General features: G+C 45.5%; 1 protein-coding gene across 2 annotated transcripts in view; it reads right to left on the reverse strand.

The window, feature by feature from the left end:
• Nucleotides 1-13112, reverse strand: part of CCDC40 (coiled-coil domain 40 molecular ruler complex subunit) — a 599189-nt gene that overhangs the window by 388171 nt on the left and 197906 nt on the right. The gene's annotated exons all lie outside the window — the stretch shown is intronic.

Below are 13112 nucleotides of genomic sequence, written 5' to 3' on the forward strand. Positions count from 1 at the left end.
ATCTTTGACATCATGAACAAGGTTTAAAAAACCTTCACTCTCCTCCCCAGTGCTCCAGATAAGATTTTGAGGTCGGAGTATTTCACTGCCTATTTTTAAACTTTGAGAGTAAATGTGATTTCAAGAGAGTAAAAAGGACTTTTCTCTTTTGCAAGAGAGTAAAATGTATGGACATCCAGCCAACGTGTGTAAAAACTGTATGGAAATCATTAACATGAGGCAGCTTTCTGCATTGTGACAGAATACACCTTTAATTATTTTTCTAAGGTCTTGGCATTTGATATCTCCTATATATATTTTTAAATTTTGAAAACAGAAAAACCTAGTCATTTACATAGTAAAGCAAACATGAATTGTATTGTATGTTTTGAGGTTGATAGCAGAATTGTCTTTTGATGTTTAATAGAAGTCTTCATTTCCTGGCGCTATTAATACCTAATGGTATGCCAATGTTATTATACAACAATGCACAGAGGCAAGGACCCCATGCTAAATTCTATACCTAATCTCATGGTCATATGGTTATTTATAAAACGCTTTTGGCAAAGCGATGTATATACAACGTATTTATCAGAATTATCACCAAACCGAAGTTGGCACTCCTTTTTCGACCTTGAAAGGATGAAAGGCTGAGTTTGCCTTGCCGGGATTCGTACCTGCAACCTACAACTCATCCATAGATCGCAACAATGAGCGCTCAACCGGTTGAGCTATCTTATTGGCTCACATCCTTCAGAGGTCAGTAAACTGAGTATCGACTGAGGTATAATAATCACAGTGCCTAAATGTTGGACGAACCATGTATGAAGTGCTACATAAAGTTAAAAACCTATCTGGACCATCACAGGTACAGGTTTTGCTGGATTTCTATTTCAATTACAAATGTAACTTTCATTTGTTTATTTTTGAACAGCGCTTGCACCTCCTGTAGGGTCAGATTTTTGATGTTTTCATTGTAGTGTTGAAGATTTGAGAGGCTTTAATACCTGTGATTGGTGTAATGAAAATCACTCACCTGTGAGCAAAGACTCTGTTGCCACTGAACATGTTTAGTAATCCACCTCATTGAGTGCAAGGTTGAATTAATATAAACCAGACCGTGCATACTCATCATTTCACACATTGTTTTTATAATCAGAATGTAAATTAAATTATAAGTGTACAAATTATCTGTCTCCACATGATTATGCACACAGCACAGGAACTCTGAAAAATATAATTGTGCAATACTGGTTTGCTTTCACTGGAAAAAAAAGCATAATTTGTTACAAAGATTAATTCTCAATTGCAGCTTAGTTTTCCATCTTATTCATTATACAATCCTAAAATGCTAGGAAAATAAATATGCACAGTGCTTCTGTTTGCTCCATGAGCATTTACACACATCATTGCAGAAGCTGAATGTAAATAACCCTTTCCTTTTATCACAGTGTGCAGTTTCATGTTTTTAAAGGCTTCAGAGAAATAAATTCTGTTTCAGAGGCTTTTCTCCATGGCTAGCAATTACATCCATGTAGATAAAAAACCAAAAGAAGCGTTCTTTTTTCTTTAAAGTAACCTGACCTTTACACTGCTCTAAACTTATGTGTAAATGACACAGGAAAATAATAAAGCTGTTGCATTTACAAGATTTTCATGCATAAAAAGGCCTAATACAAACCTTATCTGGAGGCCTACTGCTCTCTTTCAGAGATGTGCTCCGCTGCCAAAACCGCTACATCCCACAAGGCTATAATGCTGGCTGAGAACACTCTCTTCCCGAAGGCGTCAAACCTCTTATCATTCCTATCTGGAGGGATAGTTGGGTAGGCTGCCGCCTTAGAAATTGAAGTGGCTGCCTGAACCACTAGGCTCTCTGGGGTAGGGTATTTTGAAAGAAAACTGGGTCAATTGTAACAGGTCTGTATTTCCTCACCAGATCTTGGTTAACAACCGGTGTAGTATCTAGTTCAACCCAGTTTCTAATACTCTGTTTAAAGCTGTGTGAAAAGGCACCACAGGCTCCCTCAGGGGACCTCTATCTAGGATGTTTGTAAGATCTGCCCCAGCCCAAATACTCCAGGACTTTGCCCATCACCAACCTATAGTAGAATCTGGAGTGGCAATATCTGTTTCTGGTGCTGTGTCCAAGCCACTAGCATCTGACCAAGTGTCCAAAAGATTTTGCCGCCTGGATTCCTCTGAGATTTATTCTTCAGGCAAATTAGAAGTGGCGGTCTCCAAGCCAAAAGGCACATCTCTCTCTTCCCCCGCTACCTCAAAAATCAACCCCATGGCCCTGAAGAAGTCTGTCCTAGGTAAAGGCTTGAAAGACTTTGAAGAATCCTTAGAAGACTTTGAGGGGTTTAATGGCACCGAAGGCGCCGGGGGTGTCAACGGTTTTGACGGCTTCGACAACAACACTGGCCACGATGGACCTGGTGCCCGCTCCTTCAAAGGATTCACAGGAGGAATGTTTTGGCTTCACTCTATGAGGAGACAAAGCCTCCTTCAACGGAAGTCGATGAGACTTACTGCCTGGGATCTTAGGATCATGAGTAGTGATCGCTGAAGATGCACTGCCGGCTTTACTAGGTGCACTGATGTCCGGAGCCTTCTTGGTTCCCACGAAGGGGCAGTTGGAGCACCTCCAGCATCTGGAGACGAAAATTCTCCAAGTCAGCACGAGATGCCGACTTGCTGGGAAAGCTTATCTGCTGTCAGGTGAAGAGTCTGTCGAAGACGATCACGAGCGATGGTGACATTTCTTTGATTTTTTAAGCGAGCACGACAAGGATGAGTGACAAGATCGTGATTCAGAGCGCTTCGAATGTTTAGAGTGCTTCTTCACAGGAGAAATCTCCTGGGATTCATCCAACGATCCCATTTCGGAAAGGGGTTGTTGAAGGAGATTTAGCAAGGGACCTACCTGCAGCGTGCTTCCACTTCCTCTCCCTCAAGGCCTTCACAGTCATCGACTGACAGGAACTGGGGTCGTCAGTTTTATTGTCAACTCCCAGACACCAAAGGCAGATGCATTATGGGTTGTAATGAACAAAAACCTTTCAGATACTTTAAAACACAGAGAAAATAGCTTAGGCGATGAACTGTCCAAAGCTTGCTGAGCATGCAGAATAAACGGATGTGAGGCAATGGGTGCAGCACGAACAACTTATAGCAGCGTCAACGTCAAGGCCGAAGACAGGATGGAGGCCGTTGAGGGCCGCGAGTCGACAACCCACAGCGCCGGCTACTATAAGAAAAATGTTTCCAAAGCTGCAAGCAGACTAATGAATATATCAAAGGTGAGGAATACATGGGAGGATACAATCCATTTGAAATATTATTCTTTCCAGTCTCATGTCAAAATGCATGCCTTTCCATTGTTTTTCTCTTGTTCCCTCCACTCACCCGTCTGTCATACTTTGTAATCTAGGAGCAATCTTCAAGCCCACACCTGCCACTTTAACTATCTGGAAAGCCTGCCCTTTTCTCACTTACTATGCTACCAGGATTCAGTAACTATTTTTAGTTGTATTTATTGAGCATTTGTATGGCACATATACATCAGAAAGTGTAATCGGGTGCCACAAGACAAATAACAGGAAATGGTCTTACTAGGCCTTGTGACATTCGGATTGTGCAAGTGCAATAACAATAAGTGCAGGAGAGGGGAGGAGAGGGAAGTGCAGGGGGGAAGGTGCAAAGGATTGGACAAGTGCAAGGGAGACCCAAGTTGGCAAGTGTTCAAGGAATAAGGGAGGGAGTCAGCTAGTGCCGGGGGTGGACCAGACTCAGTAGGCAAGTCAGGGAAGGGTGCCCAAGGGCAAGTGCTGGTAATGGGTGAGGGGTGGTGGAAGACTGGTCGAAGGAGGGCCTAGCTCGGTGGCTCATGAGGGATCCAGGCAACCAGACTACATTAAGAAATTGAACAGTTTCCACGACATAGCAAGGGACAGTAACATTGACTCACCCCGGCCCATCTTGTGGATCTCAATCCACCCCAATGCATAAGTCTACTCGGTGAGCTTAACACTAAAAACTCTACACCTGCTCAAATTCCAAAGCATCTAGAAAGCTTGCCCTGTCTGTTTCCAGTATCAATTCCACAGGCTGGAAAATCAAAAGCTCTGGCCACATGGAGGACCAGAGAAACAAATCTAAAATCCAAAATAGCAGAAAGGCCAGATATAGGCTTCTTCCTACCCCCTAAGCACGAATAAGACAGGTTATGTCAGGAAAGCTACCCATTCCCAGCCCTCACTCATTCACTACTCACATGGGCAGACACTTGGTGTAAGACCTGTTAGGAAAGATTTCCATTTTATGTGTAATTTTCCCTCCAGTTGTGAACACCCCAACTTTCTGCTGATTTTGAACACCATAGTCTGACTTTTCCAGAGGAGCACAGCCTTTGGCTGCACTCCTCTGGGCTTTTCGCTCACTTGTTATTGGAAAACTGACATGCCCTTAAGACAGTCAGTACTGGGAGACTTTGTTTCCCTTAGTCCTTGTTAATGTTGCAACTTTTCTGCAACATGTTGCAAGTGCACAATGTACCTTCCAGTATAGTGCACTTGGGTCTTCCTGTCATTTCTAAAGGCCTGAGTAACTCTCGAAGGATTTTTTAGGAGATGTGCAGATGTGCCTTGGACAGGGCTGGTGGCAGCTTATCATTTAGCATATTTTTAAACCTTTCTTGCCAGGTAAACTGTGATTACCACGTTTGGCACGGTTAGGTGGCCTGGCTCCAAAATGGCCATGCCACGAGGTTCTTTGTCCTGTCCTTTGGCCATCTTGCCCCTTCACCTTCCCCAGGTCGAGCCGACCCGGGTCAGTCCTTATTTGGTGTTGCATTTTCCTGCGAAGCGCCAAGCTTCCGCAGGCTTCTGCAAGGCTTGTGTGCGCACCCCCAGGATGTAGGCTGGAACATCTGGTTCCAATACACATCTTGGGTGCCAGAGAGTCTGGAGTGCTGTGAATGCCTGGGACCCCCATGGTCGGTGATTGGTCCTCTTTCTTTTGGCGTGAAGGATATTCTGGATAAGAGAAGGTCCCAAAAACCCATTCCATGTCAATCTCTGGAGTTCTCACTGAATGAAGGATAGGATCCAAGTATCCTGAAACTAAGAAGCCGAGTCGAGGAACCGCTGGTGACCCGCTGGAAGGCTTGGCCCCCTGAGCCCGCTGTCTTCCCGCTCGTGACCCCTCTGCATCTGATCGTCCTAGAAGGTCTACAAAGGCACTTCGACCCACTGGAATAGTGGGATCAACTATTCTCGGCACCTTCATCTTAACCTGCAAGTAAGCCTTTTCGGAAGTGTCCCTGGGCCATCCAGTGGACTGACCAGCTTGCGCAGACGTTTTGCCCCGAGACCGTTACAGTTTCCAGGAGGCCCTTGAAACTTGGCACATCACAAGCTCTGTGTTCACAGCACTCTCGCACCGAATTTCGTACACTTGGCGTGCCCAGGTCTGGAGTAAAATAAAGTGCACCCGAACAGGAGTATACGCGGTTGCCGTGTCGCCCAGCCGTGGTGACGAACTTTGCAAGTTCATTGTGGCTGTGGTCCTCTGTGCCCTGAAGCCTGCTGCAGTGGAACTGGCCTGATCCATCCACCAGAAGCAGAGAAATTGCCACTGTCCCGTACGGGAATCAGCGCTCTATCTTCGTCGCTGAAAGCCGCAGAGCCGCGAAATTGCTGCAGTCGAACCTGCGACCGAAGTGGACTCGACAGCCAAACTTTGGTCTGGAGTGCGCTGGGCACTGGTGAGTAATAACAACCCTTTAATCGTCCAAGATCGAAAAAGTAAAAAGTTTTAAATACTTGGGAATCATAGTAGACAACACCAAAAAAGAAACAGCTATGCAAGAACATCTAAGAATAAAAATCAGGAAGCTGGCGGCACAAGGAAAAGCGATCGACCAAAAACTCGGGCGCTTTTCAATGATACCAGTAATTGACTACTACAAAATGACAAAATGAAAGTAGTCCCTGCTATGACCTATGGTACAGAGGCAATGATCCTTTTGCCGAGAGACATCTGGCCAAAACTTGAAGCCTACCATTGGAGAACAGTTCTCTCCCTTCCGACATCGACATCCGTCGCATCAATACGAAGAGAACTGAGCCTCCTTTCTTTACAAGGGACCATAAACTGCAACCCCCTGAGGTTATACAGAAAAATTCTGCTCCCCGAGAGCCTTCTGCCCTACAAAGTGATAAAAACAGAACTAGCGGTTGACTCAAATAAATCCCTACAATCCTGGAAGACACACATCTCCACGCTTGTTGAGTTCAATTGAGAGCACAGAAGACGATTTGACCCAAAATCCGGCAAAAATAATGAAAAAGATCAAGGAACTAGACTGGATCACGACACTGGCAAAAGCAATGGAAAACAAGTTAACGCAACATCTGCCCCCTAACATAAAGAAACTAAACGAGCTTCAGGGATTTATAAAACAATTCCCAAACAGACAAGCCAGAAACTGTCTTTTAAGGGCGAGACTTAACTTGCTACCAACAAATGAAATTAAAGCCATCAGAGGACTTTCAAATACAGCTCATTGCAGACTAGGCCAGAACAAAAAGGAAACTGAGATAATTCGCCATCTGGTTATAGGCTGCCCAGAAACAAAACAAATCAGGACAGCCTACATGCAGCATTTCTCGTTGGATCCCTCGATCAACACTGAATCTTGCTGGTGGTCTAGAATGATCAGTGGGGACAAACCAACCTGGCTAATGGCCACTTCCAAAATAGTGCAACAAATCATGTCCAAGATAGACACCCTGAATAACCTGGAAGGAATTGTAGAAAGCTAAGTCAACTCGCTACAACTACAATCACCCGAGTCTTCAGATCACCTGCAACTCCGGATGATCCACTCTTTTTTCAGCTACCAGTTTGAAAAGGCATATTCGGGCTGAAAAAGGAAGTTAACCTCGCTTAATTTTACTTCAGAACTCACGCGCGAACTACTGAAAGCTGTTCGATAAACTGACATTGAAAATTCTTTGGGAAAATTCATTTTGTAAAAATCAATTCACATTTTGATTCACACAAATAAAATAAATAAATAAATAAATAAATAAAAACCCTTGCCGGTGGCCCCTAGCACATCCATCAATTTTTATGCACGTGTGGCCCCTGGTGGCCCCTCTCCTTTCCACTGCTTATGAGAACTAGCGAGCTCTGACCTCAAGTGGAGGTCCTCCTCGAGTAGTGGAAACCTTTTCTGCATTGCCTCACCTACCTTCCTGAACTGCTACAGCCCCTTCAAAAGACCCTACATTGCCCATTTGAACTACTACGTGCGTAAAGCTTGCAAGTACATTTGAGCATTAGGCTCGTCTCATCTTAGGGATTGCACTGCCTTTCATTTATACTTATATATGATGCAGAAGGGTCTAAAGACTATTTTCACTGCCTGTTTCCTTCCCTGTTTAGGTTGTGGACCCATTGGTGCAATTCACCTTGTAGACCCCATTGGTCTTGTATATATGCATATAGATAGGATTGTGTTGGTTTGATAGTGTTACCGTGATTTTTCTACTGTGTGTTGAAGTGCCTTGGAATAAATGTATTTGTATTTTTGATATATATATAAACCTGTCTGGGAGTGATTTGTAAGTGTCCTTTACTCTGTGTGCTCATTGAGGCCTTTCAGTCACTCTCACCCCTCCTGAGCCCTAGGCCCTCATTAGGACCCTGGCGTTAAGGGGCTAACGGCGCCGTTAAAGGTGTCAGCGCCGTTAAACCCTTAACGCCTGACTACGAGGTGCCTTTGCGGGACCCGACTTGAACGGCTAGTCTAAACCAGCCGTTAAAGTAGGGGCCCGCAAAGGGACTCTCGAGGTAAGGGGCCATGGGGGCATGGGAAATTACCGCCCCGCCAACCTTGGAATGGGGTGGTAATTCCCCATTCCGCCATGGCAGACTCCGGCATCGACCATGGTGCTAACAGCACCATGGTTTTCCGCCGGAGTCCTAATGAGGGCCCTAGTCTTGACCCCCGCCATAGCTACCTTGATTGGTCTGGCTTGTCCAGAAGGTTACCCTGTCCCAAGAAACTAGGCGGGCCTTCTGAACCTCTGCCCACCAGGCCGGAGTTCAGAAATCCATCTTAAGACCCAATCTGGGGGAACAAAGGACATAGGATAAATACAAACAGTCCCAGTCACTAAGTCTGGGTTGCAGGAGTAGGAGTCAAGCATTTGTTAAAGGCTGGAAACTTGAAGAAGACCAAGGAGCAAATGTGACAGGGTCAGTAGTCTGATCCTATCAAGAGGGGATGTGGACTACTCTCAGGCTGGGGTTGAAAGGCCTACCAGGGTGTAAGCTGAATCCAGTCCTACCACAGATGGTGAAGGTGGCAGTTGGGAGGCCCCCACTTGCTTTCCCTTCTCTATATGTCCTTGTGATTGAAAATGGTGCCACTCTTAACCACCCCATACCTCGGATTCCAAATGCTGGCTAGATTCACTCTGTATGTTTCAGGGACCTGCAAGTAGCAGCAGCCCAACAGATTAACGAAAAAAATAGCAACCGACAAGAACCTCTCTCTGTGGGGGTCCCAATATTAGCGCACCCCAACTGGCAGCATTACACCAGAAAACTTCTGCGCAACACTAAAGAAAATATCAGACTAAGTAAGTGTCAGCTGTTAAGATGGATTTCTGACCTCTGGCCTGGTGGGCAGAGGTTCAGAAGGCCATCCTAGTTTCTTGGAACAGGGTATGATAGATATGATATGATAGGATATTTATAACGTGCTTAATACCCAGAGGTTTCTAAGCGCGGACCCAGGGATCGAACCTGTGTTGCTTCGTGTCATGTTGTTTCCAAGTCGAGCACGCTGCCACTGAGCTATCCTCCTGGGACAGGGTAACCTTTTGGACCAGCCAGACCAATCAAGGTAGAATTGGCGGTGATCAAGACTAGGTCTCAGGAGGGGTGAGGATGATCGAAAACCCACAATGAGTACACACAGCAAGGACACTACAACTTACTCTCAGTCAGGTGTATATCAAAAATACATATATATTTATTAAAGGCCTTTTAAATCAAACACAAGCAAAGATCAGCAGTAATGCTTAAAACTCACACAACACTATTATAGAACATATGTACAGTTACAATGGGTCTAAAGGGATGGCACACAGCAAGGATCCACAACCTGTAAACGAAAGGGGCATACAGTGCGAATAGACTTTAGACAATTCTCCACTTATCAAATCCTAACTCTGAGGCAGTCCAATCCCTACAAAGAGTGGAGCCTAGCTCCCAAAAGTGATTTCCGTGTAGACACACACGATTGTGCGTTAGAGCAAAAAGCAGGGTCTCTAGCAGGGGCTATAGCGACTCAGGAAGGCATGTAAGGCAGCGAAGAATAAGTTCCCATTATTCGAAGGTCTCTCCCCAAGAGGGCAGAACAGGTTCCAGTTGGGAATAGGACAGTAGCACAAGCTACCTCGAGAAAGGTGAGTGGCCATCAGGGGACACTTGTGCGTAAAAATGGATGGATGCACCAGGGGCCACCGGTAAGGGTTGCAAATACTCACCGACCCAAGGCACACTCCGGACCAAACTTTGGCTGGCGAGTCCACTTCTGTTGCGGGTTCAAATGCTGCAATTGTGTGGCTCTGAGGCTTTCAGCGGCTGAGTTCCAGGGATGATTCCGTGGTGGAACAGTAGCGATTTCTACTCTCATGATGAAGGGATGAGCTCGATTTCACTGCAGCACGTCTCAGAGCAGAGGGGGGCACAGCCACAGCGCACCCTAGAAGTTTGTCACCACTTAGGCATACTCTCATAATTCCAGACCTAGAGCGCCTAGGTGTACGAAACTCGGCAGGAGTGTGCCTTATACCCCGTGCTTATGATCTCCCAAGTCTCGAGAGTTAACTCGAGACAGCAGTGGTTCCTGAGCAAAGGTCCTGCACAAGCTGGTCAGTTAGCTGTTTGGCCCAGGAACACTTCTGAGAAGGCTCGCTTGCAGGTTAAGGTGGAGGTGCCGTGAATAGTTGTTCCCACTATTCAAATGGGTCGAAGCGTCTTTGCAGACATTCTGGTTCGAGAAGATGCAGAGGGGTCCTGCAGGACAACAGCAGGCTCAGGGTGCCAAACCTTCCAGCGGGTCACCAGCGGTTTCTCGACTTTGCTTCTTAGTTTCAGGATGCTTGGATCCTATCCTAGGTTCAGTGAGAACTCAAGAGATCGACCTGGTATGGGTGTTTGGGCCCTTCTCTTATCCAGAATCTCCTTCACGCCAAAACGAAGAGGACCCAATGAGAGACCTGCTCACATACAGGCATACCAGACGTGGACCAATCATGGGCCATGGTGGTCCCAGTCATTCACAGCATCCTAGACTCTCTGGCACCCAGGATGTGTATTGGAACTCGATAGTCCAGCCCACCTCCTGGAGGCACACACACAAAGCATGCAGAAGCCTGCAAAAGCTTGGCGTTTTGCGGGAGAATGCATGCCCAAATAAGGACTGACCTGGGTCTGCTCGACGTGGGGAAGGCAAAGGAACAAGATGGGCAAAGGACAGAACAAAGGACTTTGTGGAATGGCCATTTTGGGGCCAAGCCACTGTCCAAGGCCAAACACGGTAAATGCAAAAGAGACCACAAGAAAGGGTTAAACATATATGAAAAATAACAGCTGCCACCAGCTCTGTCCAAGGCACATCTGTACTTCTACTGAAACATCCTTTGAGGGTGTGTAGGGCCTTTAGAAACGAAAGGAATAACCCAGCTCACTGTACTGTAAGGTACTTTGTGCACTGGTAAAAATGTTGCAAAGAAATTGCAACAGTGGAAAGGACTAAGGGAAACAAAGTTTCCCAGTACTGATGGTACCTTCTTGGGTGTTTTGACTAGGCCTACTCACCTTAGCTGGGAAGGACCTGTGTTAGGGGCCTTATTTTATAAGGCAGGGTAAAATGTTTAATTTCTTTTGCAGTGTTTTATGATGGTTTCTTTAAATTTCAATTGCTTTTGCATTCCTCAATTATTTTTCTTTTCTATATAGAGTTTTCATTTTTCATATTTGAATAGGTTTAACTGTAAATGTTTAAATGTAAAGTGTGGTTGATCTCTAGTGAGAGCACCAATTGTAAAAGTATATCTTTAAAGTATTGATTTAGTATTACTATTAGCTGTGATTTTCATTGCTTAGAGTGTGTTCAGACCTAATAAATATTGTATTTTTATACTTACTGTCTGATTTGATTTATGAGTGCTCTGCATATATGGAATTGTAGCATTAAACCACCCCCATAACTCCTGAAGTCTATGCCTTACTGCTCTACCACATACCTTGATTGACTTTGGCTAGGCCCAAGTGTTGTTTCCTTATTAGAATTTTGAAAACTACTCAAAACCTGGCTCTTTACTACAGAACCAGAAGGGAACGACTAGGAAGCATAGACCCAGTGGGTAACAGGAAACCCACGGAGGAAGCCATGACCCCTAACTTAATCTCCCGTAATGGTAGGGCGGGGGAGGATGCCCCGACCACCCATGTCCACATACCGCTAGTCCACAGAGGAAACATATGTAGGTAAGGACCCCACATGGGATGGGCAGGGAGGGACCAGAATCCTCTAAATTAAACATCGCCAATCACAGGGCGAGGGAACACGCCTGCATCAGCCAAGTGCACATACCACTAGAGTAATACAGAGGAAAACTGCCACTCCTCAACGTGCCTGCCAACTAGGCGACAAACTATAATACCAAAAACACAGGATAATCATAGATGTTGAGCGCAGAAATGCAAAGACAAACAGTTAAGGAAACCCCACTAACCCAACACTAAAACCTCAACCTTCGCATACACTTCTCATACAGAAACTCACACAACCACTTCTCTGCACAGCGATCCGCATGTACGTCACCACATTGCAACAACAGAAAAACAACACATACCCCGGCACAACCACAACAGCATATGAGAATTCGCACCGACCCGAAAACCGCACTTAAGCTCAGCGGATGGTGCAATCCGAACTGAAGCTGCCAACAGGACATCACGACTCTCACTTTCCTATTCCCACTACACCCTACTAATCACCCCCAGCCCCTATTTTTTCACACCCTCCTTTTCAGATCTGCCAGAGCGCATGGGGACCACTCTGGTGGTGACAGTGCATGGTACAAATACATTTAACATTATTATTAAAATAGGTTGGCCTCTCAGAACTCTTCCCTAAGAACGGATTCTGAAAATCCATTCTAACAATGACATTGTACCTTTAAAACACACGAGCTTCAAGCACTCCAAGGCAAATAAAGCAGACTGTATGGAAAATCTCTGTCACACATCAAAGCGTGCTCAGAAATCGGCAACAGTTTCGAAAATCTTAGGTAAGCTGTTGACATCACACGCAGACTTCAGGAGGTTGCACGAGTCCCTGGTGTCCCCCAGAGACTGAGTCTGTGGAAATGCGCAGGCTCCTATAATAGTACCAGACACGCTTGCTCCATGAGAAAAGCAGTCATCAGAAAAGTGAGTCTTATCCAAACACTTACACAGAGCTTACAGGTATTTCAAATACCGGCCTTAGTGAAACAAAACCCCACAGCTCCCAAGACTCCTTAGAGAGCACAGAGATGACAGACCAAATTCAAGACAGTGACCAACTGTTTAAGGACTCAGCACACTTCCCCATTCACATAGTAAGCCCAGCTAAATGACTAAACCACAGTCAATCCAGTACTTGGTCCTGCCAATGCGAAGGTCTTACCAGGCTATATAAACCCGGGCTCCACAGCAGTACATGTGGGTGCATTTAAGATAGTGATGGCTGAGGAGAGTGGCGATATTAGAAGGGGTAGTGGTCAGAATTTGAAGAGGAGGGTGGAGACTAGAGGAGGAGTTGGCAGGAGAAGATAAGGAAGACGTGGGTAAACATCTAAAGGAGGTAAGTGAACATTTATGAGAGGTGGGTGAATATGAGAAGGGGAAGTACGAGAAGTTAGCGAAGTTTGATTGATCAGGAGGAGGTGGTAGGAAAAACCAAGGAGGAGGTAGGTGAACATTCAAAGGAGGTTGGCAAATGTCACGAGAAGGTGCTTGGAGATGAGAAGGAGGAGGTTGGTGAGCTGCAATAGAAG

This window comes from Ambystoma mexicanum, chromosome 3q, assembly GCF_040938575.1.
Source record: "Ambystoma mexicanum isolate Mex_15411 chromosome 3q, UKY_AmexF1_1, whole genome shotgun sequence".
In the NCBI taxonomy this organism is placed as follows: Eukaryota; Metazoa; Chordata; class Amphibia; order Caudata; family Ambystomatidae; genus Ambystoma; species Ambystoma mexicanum.